Source organism: Harmonia axyridis, chromosome X (assembly GCF_914767665.1).
Source record: "Harmonia axyridis chromosome X, icHarAxyr1.1, whole genome shotgun sequence".
NCBI lineage: Eukaryota > Metazoa > Arthropoda > Insecta > Coleoptera > Coccinellidae > Harmonia > Harmonia axyridis.
Genome location: NC_059508.1, coordinates 16,043,199 through 16,058,674, shown reverse-complemented (window position 1 = coordinate 16,058,674; position 15,476 = coordinate 16,043,199). Strand labels below are relative to the sequence as shown.

The following is a 15,476-nucleotide window of genomic DNA, read 5'->3' as shown; positions in this document are numbered from 1 at the left end:
AGGTTCGTTCGAGTTTTGAATGTTTTTTTATGGGTTTATGGTTTTCTGTTCTTAGATCTAATTGAACGGAAAAAATTGCTTTTTGAAGAGAAAAATCTTCACTTGATGAAGATTTTCTGGGGTCTGCACCAGGAAAATCAATGTATGCTGAGTTTAAACGTGGTGAAATGAGCACCGAAGACGGCGAACGCAGTGGACGCCCAAAAAAGGCTGTCACTGACGAAAAAAATCATAAAAGTTCACAAAATAATTTTGAATGACCATGAAGTGAAGTTGATCGAGATAGCAAACATTGTGAAGATATCATCTGAACGTGTACATCATACCATTCACGAATATTTGTACATGAGAAAGCTGTGTGCAAAATGGGTGCCGCGCAAGCTCACAATCGATCAAAAGCAACAACGTGTTAATGATTCTGACCAGTTTTTGAAGCTGTTTAAGTGCAATGAACCTGAATTTTTGCGTCGATATGTGAGAATGAATGAAACAGGGTTCATAATTTCACTCTGGAGTCCAATCTACAGTCAGCTGAGTGGACTGCACACGATGAACCGAATACAAAGCGAGGAAAAACACAACAGTGAGCTGACAAGGTTATGGCATCAGTATTCTGAAATACGCAAGGTATAATATTCATTGAATACCTTCAAAAGGGCCAGATCATCAACAGCGATTATTATATAGCGTTATTGGATCGTTTAAAAGATGAAATCGTTAAAAAACGACCCCATTTGAAGAAAAAAAAGGTGCTGAGGCCTATTTCGAAGCAGAAGGCAAATCGTACTACAAAAATGGTATCGAAAAGTTGGAAGATCGCTATAATCGCTGTATCGCCCTCGAAGGCAATTATTTTGAATAATGAAATCGAATTTTGCCAAAAAAATGTGTTTTACTATGGTTGATATTTCCTAGTGTACAACAGAAATAATTGAACAAATTGACATCACCTCTACGTATGTCTGAATTAAACAATGAATTATATGTATGTATATTATTTATTGATCCGAACTGCCGGAACATTTTTATTTCGATTGGTATATATCTATAGAAACTCCATTTCGAATATCCACATATAGAATCTCATTTGTCAAAGGGAAAAAAAATTGAGTTCTTTGTCTGGACCTCTTAAAAACATCGAAGTCTCAAAGAAGCTTCGGCCTGTAATTTGGAATGGATATCTAGTCGAAGGAATCGGCAAAGGAATTTCTCCTTTCGACTCTGCTAATCGGGAGAAGTGGACCCATATCCAACGATCTGAATGCTGATAATTTTTCATAGCCTTAAAAAACACTGCGATAAAGTCTGGAGCAATCGTTTTAAACGTGAGTTTCTGAAGCTGCAAGTTCCAATTTCGGAGAAAGAAATATGGAGCAAATAAAAGTTAATTTGTTTTCACAGCTGCGTAACACTTGAAATGTAGCTATTAATTTCAAAGATTTAGGGCTTTATTGAAGTCGCTCGGCGCTCAGGCATTTTTCTCCAATTTGAATGTTCATAAATGAATTTGAATTTTATATTAGCCAGCATTCGTGAAAATTATACCATAAAATATTTCTTGGCGACAGAACTTCAAGTAGAATATGATTATATTTTGAAGGATGTACTGAATACAAATGCGAATGCATCAATGAAGAATGGTTATGATAATTTCTTGAGTGGACAACAAATCAAATTCATTAACGGATTTTTCGTGGAAATTTTAAGTACTCAAATTTAAGTGTACAAATTAATTCGCATCATGGTTGAGAATTTCTTGGGCATGCGGCCTTGATCTTCACTGAAATTCGCATAGACGTCATTTTAACCAACTACATGACTCGAAAATCTAGCTCGTGACAAATTACATACTTGACTTGACTTGAGATATGTATTGCTTGACTTGATATGAACAGTGACGGCTCGTCAGGGTCGGCAAGGTCGGCCGGGCCGACCCAAAAATTATCGGGAAATAGAAAATAATTCTAGATATTCAATTCATTCAAACTCAATCGGAGTTATCGATTTCGATATCCAAATTCCCTCGGTAATGAATATTTCTACTCAGAACAGGAAAATATAACTTATACCGGCCAATATTTTCTTTCGGACCCACCTAATATTCGATTTCCAAAGCATCCAGCGTTGTTATTCCCTTTCATAAATTGTAACAAACCACAATCGTAAATGGTTACTTTTCGTAACATCACCCCAAACAAGTTATTCCAGAATTGTACGTAACACCGTAACATTAGGTCTGAAATGTAACATAAATGTTACAATTATACAATTGCAACTCCTGGAATGTCACTGAAAGCATCTCATCACGTTAGGTCGGCCAAGAGCCAATGGCGGAACCAGCGCTACCGAGAGCGCTACGTAAAGGAAAAGATACTACGACATACGCCCAGAATACGACCACTCAGTAGAACGGCACAACAACTCGATGTTAGGTCGCTTCCCAATACACAGGGTCGGCTGGCCGGTTATCCTATTGCAGAGCGTCAAGCAGCAACGTTTTTCACTAAATCAAGTAAACGCACTAATATTCTAGACGAAATTTGCAAAAAAAGATTACCCTCTAGCTCGGAAACTTGTTGGAATTTCAAATCTCGCGCTGTAAAAACAATATTCGATAAGAGAGAAGAATTAATTGAAGTATTTGATCATATCAACGACAATTTAGATGAATGGGATGATATTACAATACGTGAAGCTACCGGTCTGAAGAAAATGTTGAATGATTTCGAATTTTTGTTCATTCTCCACTCTTTTAATTTGATTTTTACATACACAGATCCCGTTTTTTCTATAATCCAGCATAAGTTATCAGATATAACTTATTGCAACGCCAGAATCACTTCTTTATTATCGACTCTGAAAAAATTTCGCACAGAAGATGAGTATTTCATTCGCTTATATTCAGAAGTAGAAAAACTCCCAGAAGTAATGCCACCGAGTGCTAGACGTCGAAAACGTAAAATAGATTCCGAAATTCAGCTCACGGATAATTCCTCAATGAAACGGCTTTTTTGTGAAATTCTGGATTTAATTATAACTCAAATTGAAATAAGGTTTAAAGACATTTCATCACTTCATTTTTTGGAACTAATGAATTTTAATAAATTTGATATATACGTTCGTAATTTTCCGGAAATACCTTTCAAATCTTTGATCGATAATTACAGAAACTTTTTCGATAAGGATAAACTCAAACGTGAATTACAAATTTTGTACTCGGACAATGCTATCTTCGGCAATTCAAATACGCTGAAAGGTATTACGGAATTCATTTTCTCAAATAAATTTGTTTCCGATGTGTGGCCGACCCACATCTCGAGGGCACGAGCCGTCACTGGATATGAAGCTACTTGATATTACTAATCGCCAATATCTTCAGATTCTCTTGAAAGACAATTTTCCAGAGGCGCTCTGACTGTTGACAAAAACTCAATATACAGGGTGTTTCATTGGGAAACGTAAATACTTCACAGGTGCATAGGTGACACCAAGGCGGTTCCTGAGATACCCCATTTATTCGGTCTTACTGTCTTCGTATCCGAGTTACAGGGTGTTTTATGAATTTTGCCCGTTTCTTTCTAAGGCCATATCGAACGAAGCACCCGGTATATTTCCTTCATATTTGTCAAATATGTTCCTAATTGAGAGCCCAAACGTATCATGCAATAACCGCCTTGACAATCCAGGTGCGGGCCAACAAAAAATTATGAATCGTTTGAATGGCAATAAAGAATTATTATTATTTTTACTTGACTTGATTTCAAGTCAAGCCAAATCAAGTATCTTGAAAATCAAGTCAAGCCGTGAATCTCTAGTTCTGAAGAAACGTGTTGAAGCCATTTATATTAGAATAAATGGAAAAGTGAAGATTAAAATATGAAAAGCTATTTGTAAATTGGATTCCGTCAGGAACCTAATCCTCCAGTTTTCACTTGAAGAAATCCCTAAGGGTAAACTATTCATCCACAGAATCGAAGTTCTACCTGTGCAGTGGCGTTAGTTTCGAGAAAATGTATTATGCACTGTCCTACGAATAATTCAACTCTCTCAGCTCTATTTTCTTATTCCATTAGAAAATTGCCCAGGGGATGTATTATGAAAGTTGACCCATGGAGTCGGAAAGTAACCCTTTGTTCTCTTACATTCGAACTTGGCGCGATAAGAAATCCTGGAAGTGAATAACTTCCAGACGAAAACGGAGTAGATGCAGAATATGTTACGTTTGCCAGCTCATAATAATTAACTATCATGTCACTTCACGTTTGTATAGAATACTGTACGTTTTCAAAAAAATACTGGAATTTTTAAGTTTGAGTTAAAATCGGATGAATACTTGCGGAGATTCAAGCCACACTGTGTCAAAATCTAGTAATTTTTTTTAAGGTTGTGACTCAACCACAGAAATGAAATTTGGCAAAATTCTCCGTTGAGGGACTGTGATCATTAGTACAAAGTTTCATCACAATCGGATGAGTACTTGCGGAGATTCAGGCCATTTTGTTTCAAAATCGAGTAATTCTTTGCTATGGTTGTGATGCAAGCACAGAAATGGAGGCAAAATTCTCCGTTGAAAGACTGAGATTATTATTATTATTATTTTCAGTTTTCATTTTTTAATGAAAATGTGAATATTATTATCTCAAAAGTTCAACGGAACGAAAATGTGTTCAACTTTTGTCTGATATAGTCTTCTGTATGATATGAGATTTTGCTATCTCTTTCATTTCATTTGTCTAGGAAATAAATGGTATACGGTCTTCGACCCCTCGGTTTGCTTTGGAGTAATCAATCGGTGATATATGATCGGTGTATGATGAAAAATGGGCTTGGGTTATGATATTGCAAGTTCAGAAATATTGAATCAATCTATTATTGTGGTTCTAAACGTTGACAATATATACACAATATAGATTTTCTGCGTTGCCTAGGGTTGAATAAACTGAAAAAAGAATTCAGAAGTGAATATTGAAAAACCACTGAATTTCACCTATCTTTTATTATTCCTTTATTACTCAAATAATATTTCTAGTCCTATGAATATTCAAAAAATGTCAATGACATCAGTAAATTTCTTACTAATGTTATGTGGGAGGGAAAATCGTACATGTCATGAAATTAAGAAATATCATCAAAGGGTGATCAAATATTGTGCCAAAAATTTGATTTAAACTGCATAAAACGATTTTCAAATAAAACCCAATTTTTTATGATTGCGTTGGATTCTACGTAGAAAAATAAGAGTAGTGTTCATACATATTTATCCTCCTGAATTCAATAATTCGAGAGTTTTTCGAGGTTTTTATGAATTCAAGTTAAAGGTAGGATGAATTTCATCCAATCTGCTTCTGGAATGCTTCTATAGACTAATATTCTATGAGTATAGAAAAGGAAATATGCAATTATTGCATATTGCATAATGAAATGAATCTCCGCTATTCAAATAATGAAATTCTTGATCTATTCGATATTGACGGTGAATGCAACAGAATGGTTCGTAGAACTTATCGAACATTCAATCAGAAATATCCGCATTAATCTCCGATTAACAAGAAGCTATTTTGCAAGTATGTTGCAAACTTCCTAAGTGAAAACATATTGAAAATTAAAACACTGTTAGAATCAAGACGGAAAATACAATCGTTCAATCTGAATTCCTTAGGTCAAGTAGAAGACTTGGGATTATTCTATTCATACGATGACTACGTTGTCCTTGTACACGTCAAATAAGGCAGGGTAGAATTTAATTGTGGAAGATAAATTAATCGGGAGGCTAGTATCAGGGGAATAGCCGCTGGGATGCAGAACTAAGGTCGGGATAGACTTTACTATAATGAAACGAACTAAGATACACAGGCTATGGGAAGCAGGCAACTCTCTTTGTCATTCTGTTCTGACTGCAATTGAATGTATACCGGAGATGGAAAAAACTAACTTGACATTTACCCTGTCTGTTAAAATATTGCCTGCTTGTCATTTCGTATTAAATGTCAGTTGAGGTGGGTATTCTTCGGGCGAGGCCATATGCATCCTCAACCCTAAGTATTTGGGAATTTCTGAATGGAGTAGATTCCCGTATGATTTTGAATCATTAAAAATTGAGGATACAGATTTGACCTCAATGAAGGTTTGTGAAATGTTCTGATGAACCGCTTTTCTAACGTTTCAAAGCTAATATAGAACTATTGGCTTTTAACAATCCATTATTTCCCGTACCATTGTATCTACTTTCAGATAATATGGATATTGTTATTATCTATGATCTCTGACTATGAATCGATATAAATTCTCCATGACTACAATTACAACAAAACAAATATCCAGTGAATAGAGTTTGATGTCATCTTAGAATATTGAATGGGCATTGGTCGACTGAAAATCATTATTCTATTCTTAGATAACTACTGCAGGAATCAAAATTTCATGTTAGTTCAACAAATAATAGGAGAATAATGACAGTGTTGTTGATTCAATGTAATCGCATATAATTATGCAACAATATTTTGAAAATAGGCGAGGTTTGAGCGAAACTCTTTCGGCCTATGCTTTCCCAAATGATAAAACTATTGATTGAAATTGTATAAAGGGCCAGACCATCAAGAGCGATTATCATATATCGTTATTGGATCGTTTGAAGGATGAAATAGTTGAAAAACGGCCCAATTTGAACAATTAAAGTGCTATTTCATCAAGACTTTGCGTCGTGTCACAAATCAATGAAAACAATGGCAAAATCGCATGAATTGGGCTGCGAATTGCTTCTGATTCCACTGTATTCGCCAGATCTGGCCTCCAGCGACTTCTTCTTCTCAGACCTCAAAAGAATGCTCGCTGGAAAGAAATTGCCAATGAAGAAGTAATCGCCGAAACTGAGGCTTATTTTGAAGCGAAAGACAAATTGCACTACAAAAATGGTATCGAATAGTTGGAAGATCGCAATAATCGCTGGATCACCCTCGAAAGCAACTATGTTGAATAATTAAATCGAATTGTCCCAAAAATATATATTTTACTATGGAAGACCGGGGAATTTCTGTTTTCTGTTACCTTGATACAGTTCAAATACATAGACGGAACTTGGCTAAGTACACATTAGTCGCCTGAAATGAATGGTCTCTATCCTGTAATTTAAACTTCAACATGTTTACCCAAGGATGTGAAAGCGCCTAGTCCATTCATCACTTCTATTCGATTGATGTTGAGCTATAATAATAAATGAAAGAATTTTGAGATCAATCCTTCTTCATTTATATTCATCCATTGTGGAATTCATAAATATTCTTTCGAGACTATAGTTAATATCCCTTCCCATACTACAGAAAACTATATCTTAAGTTCTGCTGAAACTTCCGAAGTGAATTGAAGTTTTCTACCTGTGAATGAATGGAAACACATATAAAAATTCGAAAGTAATAAAATTTGAATGCCTGAGAGTTCAACTTTTTCCTATTCACTTTAACTGATCCAATTTTATCGCTATATTCCATTGGCGGAATCCAATTGGTTATGTGATCCAACACTATTAGTTTTCAGTTGAGAGACATTCGATATTGTTACATATTAGAAATTTGATATTCCAAAGGACACCAAATGAAATTTCATAAAAAAGGAATCCTTTGATATTTTTGCAGGATATTATCTGAATGACAAAAAAAAAGGAGCTGTCTGCAAAAACAATCAATCTCAATTTAACAGAGGACGAATACGTTTGAATTCTAGTCTTGTCTTTGTCCCATTAAAATTAATATAGCAATGTAGTAATTCAATCAACAGAAACGAATCTATAGGGATTATTTATTTACCCCAGTCAGTTAAATGCAAATCAGTTAACACTGAAAATTTAATAATTCTCTTTCATCAACTATGTACAACTACTTGGGATTATTCATGAATATAAATTCATCACAATTCTAGCAGTTTCTATGAAAATAAAAATTACTGACTGGAACTGGAAAGATTCCTATCATCCAGTTGTGGAGTTTGAATTCATTAGCCGTTATTTCTAGTATTAAGTATGGTTCATGAGTTTTCTTATTCTCAACCATTTTTTCCTATTCATTGATCACATTTCATAAAGAAATTTGACACAGTTAACAACACTCTTCATCAAAAAATAGTTGAAGCATCAAACCCTCAAAATATTCAACTCCATAAATTATACCCTAGTGCTATTTGAATTATGAATAAGATAAGATGGTTTATGTTTCTTTCAGATGAAAATACGCTTCTTCAATCCTTATTTTGATCAGCCATCTTCACTGAGATCCTGCTTTTTCGAAGTGACGGAGGAAGTAGGTGCTTATCAAACAGAAAAATGAAAGTTGAAATGAAGAATCTCCTATCTGGCAAGTTTGATTGCAATATTGGTGTTCCTCATGGATCCATATTGAGACCCCTCTTGTTTCTCCTCTCTGTCAATGGCCTACCGGATCATATTCGTTTATTGATGATTAGATTAGCTTAGATTCAATTGAGGAGGTTCCATTTTACTGCGACCTAATGGTCTATTGTGCCCCCATCAGAGCTATTCTCTCCATAACGTGATCTACAGCTTGCCTGAGTTCTAATAAAATCCAGTATCTGGGATGGCTTCAAGGAGGCTAATTCCTCACTTCTAGAAGTCTCGTGTTCAAAGCAGATTTTGCGTTGGCTAGTGATGGCGAGGCATTCTGTCACCAGGTGATCCAGAGTTTCTTCCTCCTCCCCACAGAATCTGCACTCGTCATTTTCTGTAGGACCCATTCTTATGAGGTGTTTCCTAAGGCGACAATGCCCTGTGAGGATCCAGTGAGGAGGTGTAGCATCTTCTTACTAAGATCTAGATACTTCCTGAATCTCGCAGTGTCGAAGTTTCGAAGAAACTTTTTGGAATGATCCAAACCAGGAAGATCCAGCCAGAGTATTTCTCTTTAGGTTTTTTCCTTCTCCTGAAACTCTTTCTTGTAGGTTCATTTGTCTACTCTACATAAAGGTTCCGGGCCGATGAAAGGAGTTTGTGCTCCTTTTTTGGCAAGTGTGTTGGGCTCTTTATTTCCTCTAATTCCCGAGAAGCTGGGAACCCAGACTGAAAAGATGTTGTTGGTCTTGCCTATTTCATTGAGTTTTCTTCGGTACTCCAATACCATCTTAGAATCGATGATGTTATTGATGAAACTCTCTAGTTGCGTTAGAGGACACTTTTGCAAAGCTCAAAGCATCCTTGGGTTAATCAGTTTGTGTAATACAAATGACTTGTGTTGAGATTTATTCAGGTAACAAAATGGAGTATTTTTGTATTTTTCTCTATTCTGCCATGATGAATTACTCCAACGAGATATTCTTCATCTTCACAGCATAAAGAAACTATTCCAACATATCGTGTTTTACATTAATCAACTCAGATCTCCGGAAAAAAAGACATTAAATAAACGAAATAACAACTGATCGATAGTTTTTCGCCAGCTAATCGTAACAATGTTATCTGCAGATTGCATGTTCTGATCCTAGACGTTGGAACAGTCCGAAAAAGAAAAAAAAAACTGTAACAAACGAACATGAACGTCTTCCCGTTGAAGTTTTCATTGTCCATTACCTGGATATGGAGCTCATAAAATAGCCAAATGAGTTCGAGATACGTATGTTGTACTAAACGGATTCAACGATACAAGCACTCATTCCAATCGATATACAGGGTGGCCATTTGAAAACGAAACAGACGAGATTACAGACGAAATAATGTTTTTCGATAGAAATGCTCGGACAGGTCGATTTCTGTTTCGAGGGGGACAACTTAAGATGTAGGTTACGGACGCATAGCGCTTCAACCCTTGCTGCTACAACCCCCACCCCCAATTTTTGAATAGGGAAGATGGTGTGAGTGATACCTCAATTTAAAGGTATTTTTATACTGATTTCAGCACAGTAATTGTTTTTCATTTTATGCATTAGTTCTCGAAATATTCATGCGTTAGTTAGTTAGGAAGGAAGCCACAGTCATGGTTGTTTTGAAGCTCAAAATGTCGATTTTTCACAAAACACTACAAGTGCCATGAAAACACTACTTCATTTTCAAATACTTAGTTAAGAATATTTCGAGAACTAATGCATAAAATGAAAAAACAATTACTGTGCTGAAATCGGTATAAAAATACCTTTCAAATGAGGTATCACTCACCCCATCTTCCCTATTCAAAATTTGGGGGTGAGGGTTGTAGTAGCAAGGGTTGAAGCGCTATGCGTCCGTAACCTACATCTTAAGTTGTCCCCCTCGAAACAGAAATCGACCTGTCCGAGCATTTCTATCGAAAAACTTTATTTCGTCTGAAATCTCGTCTGTTTCGTTTTCAAATGGCCACCCTGTATATTTTATGCGGCGCCGAAAAAGATTTCCACCGGATGCGACTTCTGATTGGAATAATTCTATACGGAAATGGCGTTTGTCAGGCCACTTAGTAATCCACTCACACCCGGTAGTATGTGCATGCTGCATATTGCACAACAAGCAATAAATAACCCCCTATTAATTTCCCTGCTAGCATTGTGTGAAGAGGGTGTAAACAGTGAGCTACTGATAAAAGTAATCAAGCGTTTATAGTCATCGATCACCCTTATCGTATTTATCGGTGATGTCTATATAATGGCACGGGGGTAACATATGGACACTAATGTGCTACACATCTCCCAGTATGTTGCAGCTTCCCTGTGTCGAGATTCGAAAAAAAAAAAACGTATAGGATTGAAAGATTACATCTACATCTGTAATTTGTAGCCGAAGCGTCAAAATGCAGATGGGGTTGGAGTCCGGCCGTATATTCTTGCTCTTTTTCTCTCGCGTCATTTCCGAGGTTTGGATTAGTCTTCATTTGTAGATCGGGTGGAACATGCTGCTTCGGCCAATCCACGCACGCCATTCAACATTGATTTCCAGTGATAAACTTGATTGAAAAATGAGTGATCAACAAATTAGGTTAATGCGTTTTCAGCGCCAATGTGTGTATATGAAATGGGCCAAGTTTGCTACGGAATTAATTGCCCATGGGACGGCCACGTTGCTTTAACGCAAGAAAAAACTGATTGAGTTTTTTTTTGAGTGCATGAATTTTTTATAATTCGAAATGATGGATCCATTGGTTAGTTTAAATACCACTTAGAGTAGTGTGTTTGAGACTTTAATGCCAGTGTAAGTTTTTGTGAGGTGCAAGGTTCAAATAAAACCCCTTTTTCAAAATACAAAGCTGTTTCCACTTTGATTCAAAATATTCATCAGAACTCAGAAATAGACACTTATTCATGATTCACGAATTATGTTATGTTATAAAGTTTTTCTGAGTGATCAATCATTCTTGTGAATCAGCCATACAATCCATGATAGCGGAAATTAAGGTAGAGATTGATGAGAATAGGTATATCATTCTCGATCGAGTGAATTCAAAACAATTGATATTGATGTTCACATTGAAGCAATTTGGAATTGCAGGTGTTTGATAGCTATCTAGAAAATTGTTCTAAGAATCATTTATTTGATCGAGTATATATCGGTGTCTTTCAGGGAAGCGTCTGTAGCTTTTTCAGGAAACAGGTGATTGTGAAGGACATGCTAGTCATTCAAGAGCGACCCAGATTTCTATAGTTGCAAGCAAAAAAAATCTAAATTTGACCGCTAATCAATTAAGAGCTGCCGAATGTTCTTAACATATTAGGCCAATTGAAAAGTACCTGGTCTGATGCACAGATGATCTCGTCGTGAGGTGTCCTGCGAAATGGAAACATCAAATCTAATCATTCGCCCTAGCCCATAACCCCAACGAATTTGGCACAAAACGATGTGACCTTTATTCGACCGTGAAAACTTCAAATTCAAATGGTTGCTTTCTATTATTCATCTATGCATTCAGGGAAATGAATTTAGACCAAACAATTATGTGTTATTCGGAAATCTTTCTTTTCATGAGGTATTATTGAAACTCTGCATCTCCAACCTACAAGAAAAGCCATAAATCCCTATATTATATCGCAATGATGTCCCTTTGTCATTTCTTCTCATTAGAGTGGAATTTTTTGTATCATGTACAATTCAATTGATTTGATCTCGATTTAGAGCAAACAATTATGCATTATTCGTAAATCTTTCTTCTCTTGTGGTATTACTGAAGCTCTGCATCTCCATTGTACAAGAAAACCAATAAGTCCTCATATTATATGCAAATGATGTCCCTACGTCAATTTTTTTCATTAGAGTGGGACTTTTTTGTTATTTTGCATTACGAAAGATTCAATTGATCTGATCTCTAGTTGTATGGAGAATGAAGTGCCTTCTTTTTCTCTGAATTCAATGCACCTTTAAAACGCATCTTCATGGCATTCTCATAAAAAGTGAAGAGAAATAATGATGTCGTTACTCCTTTGTTCCAGCGCTAACGTCACACAATAGAGAATTCATGTGAATGTACCAAGCAACAAGTATGAGTAAATTTGGCAAGACATAAAAATAATTCCAACTTTTCGTGCATGTACTAGGCCAATTGAAAAGTCCCCGGTCTGATGCACATATGGCTGTGCTAATATTAAATCCATATGATTTTTAGTTAGTACCAACCTTCAAACGATACGTGTCAAAATTTGACAGCAGTCCGACTATTAGATTGTGAGATATTGCGTTGTGAGTGTAGCTACTTTTGTTATTTGAAAAAAGATGGAAAAAATAATTGCGTGTACTGATAAAATATTGCTTTTTGAAGGGAAAACATACTGTTGAAGCGAAATCTCGGCTTGATGAAGAGTTTCCGGGGTCTGCACCAGGAAAATCAACAATCACTGATTTGTATGCTGAGTTTGAACGTGGTGAAATGAGCACCGAAGACGGCGAAGGCAGTGGACGCCCAAAAGAGGCTGTCACCGACGGAAAAATCACAAAATAATTTTGAATGACCGTAAAGTGAAGTTGATCGAGATAGCAGACATTGTGAAGATATTATCTGAACGTGTACATCATTTCGTTCACGAATATTTGTACATGAAAAGCGACTTTTCCTGTTCTCAGACCTCGAAAGAATGCTCGCAGGAAAAAAAATTAGCGCTAATGAACAAGTAATCACCGAAACTGAGACTCATTTTGAAGCGAAAGACAAATCGTACTACAAAAATGGTATTGAAAAGTTGGAAGATCGCTATAATCGCTGTATCGCCCTCGAAGGCAACTATGTTGAATAATAGAATCAAATTTTGTCGAGAAAATGTGTTTCACTATGGAAGACCGGAGACTTTTCACTTGGCCTGCTGATATTCACCTGAAGAAGTAAAATATTTTTCTGAAATGGACTTTTCGAGTGAAAATTGGCCTGTTAAAATAAAATATTCGATTCCAGAAGTAAACACTTTGCGAAAGTTGTACAAATTGTTGCATAAGAAAGTCATAATAACTGCACAAAAACTAATTGGATTAATTTTGGCTTCAACTACATATCAGATGAAGGCGCACATCGTAGAACAAATTAGTTCGCAACTAGATTCTAACTCATCCATTATCAGTTGAATACATAGTCATAACATTCTATCTATTCATACCGATATATTCATACTGATGGCTTCAAAAAGAACTAAGTGATTCGAATCAATACTTTTATATGGCATAGTTGTTACAAAGCAAACACACCGCATTTATAAATGAAGTGCTTTCGATTTGAATGAACTGTCGCATTATGTAGTCATTTGTTTTGTATCCACCCAATTTTTTGGGAAAGCGGATACTGCTATTATTATCGCCAACATAAAAATAGTCTGGCTTTAGATAGTCAATATTTTTAATGTAGAAATATACCAATGCCGATGAATGTGAAAACAGAATGGAAAGCAACTCAAAAAATTGCGATGAATGCGATATATCGTTTTTTTTCTGGTGATGTTCCTTTCGGATTATTATAAACCTTTGAAATCGTTCAAAGGAAAAAATTTCATCCGCACTGAAATTTTCGCATTCCACGTTTTGTGAAACTGAACGAAAGAATTAATTATCAGAATACCATTCCACGTCAAGAGCTTTTCTCGGAATTTGTTTGAGCTATAGGTATCGAGTTTTGTAAAAAAAATCGGTTGCGTAGAATTCAGATTGACGTTCGTTTCAATACGTGTGTAGGCTCAGTCGTGATGACATTGCTTTGACATTCGGGATATAACAAAAACCAATCCGATTTTCCACGTCGTTTTTATCGTTGAGTGGAATGTTTGTGCGAGTGGGATTGTAATATATCTTTCGGAAGGATTTCATTTTTGTGCATTAATCCGCATGATCTGTGATGAATTCTAATGTTTTTACCCTTAATATCCTTGATGAGAGCGTCATCAGAACAATGGAAACTTCAAACAGAATACACCACTAAAAACTGCTACTCAACATGTATTCTACGTAGCTTATACTCAATGCAAAAATCAAAATGAATCAATTATTGAATTTCATTGAAATAAAAAAAAATATGCTTCTTGGGTCGATAATGAAAAAAAAATCAAATTAAATTATTTATTTCTTACAATTTGACATATCAGCGGTAGATTTGACTATTACATGTTAGGCCAATTGAAAATTCCCCGGTCTGATGCACAGATGGCGGTGCTAGTATCAAATCCATATGATTTTTAGTTAGTACCAACCTTCAAACGATACGTGTAAAAATTTGACAGCAGTCCGACCATTACTTTGTGAGATATTGCGTTGTGAGTGTAGCTGCTTATGTTATTGAAGAAAGATGAAAAAAAAATAGAATTTCGTGTGCTGATGGAATATTGCTTTTTGAAGGAAAAAAATGCGGTTGAAGCAAAATCTTGGCTTGCTGAAGAGTTTCCGGGGTCTGCACCAGAAAAATCAGCCATCATTGATTGGTATGCTAAGTTTGAACGTAGTGAAATGAGCACCGAAGACGGCGAACGCAGTGGACACCCAAAAGAGGCTGTCACCGACGAAAAAATCAAAAAAGTCCACAAAATAATTTTGATTGACCATAAAGTGAAGTTGATCGAGATAGCAGACATTGTGAAGATATCATCTGAAGGTGTACATAATATCATTCACGAATATTTGTACATAAGAAAGCTGTGTGCAAAATGGGTGCCGCGCGAACTCACAATCGATCGAAAGCAACAACGTTTTAATGATTCTTAGCAGTGTCTGAAGCTGTTTAGGTGCAATAAACCTGAATTTTCGCGTCGGTATGTGACAGCGGATGAAACATGGCTTTATCATTTCACTCCGGAGTCCAATCGACAGTCAGCTGAGTGGACTGCAAAGGATGAACCGAATCCAAAGCGAGGAAAAACAAAAGTCAGCTGGCAAGGTTTTGGCATCAGTATTCTGGGATGCGCAAGGTATAATATTCATTGATTACCTTCTAAAGGACCAGATCATCAATAGCGATTATCATCAATCGTCAACAGAACCATGGAAAATTCAAACAGAATATCGAAAACAATTACATCTTATCCTATGATGGGAATTGGCAAATAAATACCTA

General features: G+C 36.0%; 1 protein-coding gene across 7 annotated transcripts in view; it reads right to left on the bottom strand.

The window, feature by feature from the left end:
- The window catches only part of LOC123686530 (agrin-like), a 214,939-nt gene that overhangs the window by 76,330 nt on the left and 123,133 nt on the right, over nucleotides 1-15,476 (bottom strand). The gene's annotated exons all lie outside the window — the stretch shown is intronic.